A 990-nucleotide genomic window follows, 5' to 3' on the forward strand; every position below is an offset into this window, starting at 1 on the left:
CACTGCCCTCCCGAACAAATACTTGGCCTCTTATTCACAGTTTTCCCAGCCAGATCGCAGCTACTCCCCTTGATAGCAAAGTTGTCTAATCTCTGTTCATTTTTGCTTTCTTATTTGTTTGCTTTGCATAAACCACTCCTTGTCCCTGGCACTCTCCCCCTACTCCTGTCTGCAGAAACCTCCCCAGCCTTAAAAGACCAAATTAACTCTCTACTTGGTGAAAACTTCAAAAATCATGACGACTCCTTCTAACTCAGAGCATGTCTTGCCTCTGCTAGTCATCTGGCACTTAATCAAGTACTGCCCAGTGGATTCTTACTTTCTTGTGTGCACAGCTGTAGTTAACTCATTCTTCTGACCGGGCAGGGCGCTGTGGCTCACACCTGTAATTCCAGCACTTTCAGAGACAAAGGTGGGTGGATCACCTGAGGCCAAGAGTTCCAGACCAGCCTGACCAAGAGGATGAAACCCATTCTCTGCTAAAAACACAAAACATTAACTGGGCTGGTGGTGCATGCCTGTCATCCCAGCTACTCTGGAGGCTGAGGCAGGGGAATCGCTTGAATCCGAGGGGCGGAGGTTGCAGTAAGCCAAGATCGCGCTGCTGCACTCCAGCCTGGGTGACAGAGCGAGACTCTCTCAAAATAAAATATAAAATAAAATTTAAAAAAACTCAGTTCTTCTACTTGTCAATGCAAGGATACTTCCCTTTCTGAATTGCGTTGGAAGCAGAGTTCAAGTGTTGGAGTAAGATAAAATAAGATTGAAAAGCTGTTGGAGAACTTTGTTAGGAGTTCAGACTTCGTTTTGTAGGACAGGGTTTCCTACTTTATAAGCTTTAATGTGCGTACGAATGGAGGGAGAGCTTATTAAACATGCAGACCCTGCACTTGCCTCAGCAGCACATATACTACAATAGAAATGATACAGAGATTAGCATGGCCCCCGTGGGAGGATGACACGCCAATACATGAAGCATTCCATATCTTT

At 45.5% G+C, this 990-nt stretch overlaps 1 non-coding gene across 1 annotated transcript; it reads left to right on the top strand.

Annotated features, from left to right (window-relative positions):
* The first annotated feature begins 886 nt into the window (after nucleotides 1-886).
* Nucleotides 887-990, top strand: LOC111545790. Its single transcript, XR_002732545.1, has one exon. It is a non-coding gene; the product is annotated as a U6 spliceosomal RNA (small nuclear RNA).

The sequence above is a fragment of the Piliocolobus tephrosceles genome, chromosome 7 (assembly GCF_002776525.5).
Source record: "Piliocolobus tephrosceles isolate RC106 chromosome 7, ASM277652v3, whole genome shotgun sequence".
Lineage (NCBI taxonomy): Eukaryota > Metazoa > Chordata > Mammalia > Primates > Cercopithecidae > Piliocolobus > Piliocolobus tephrosceles.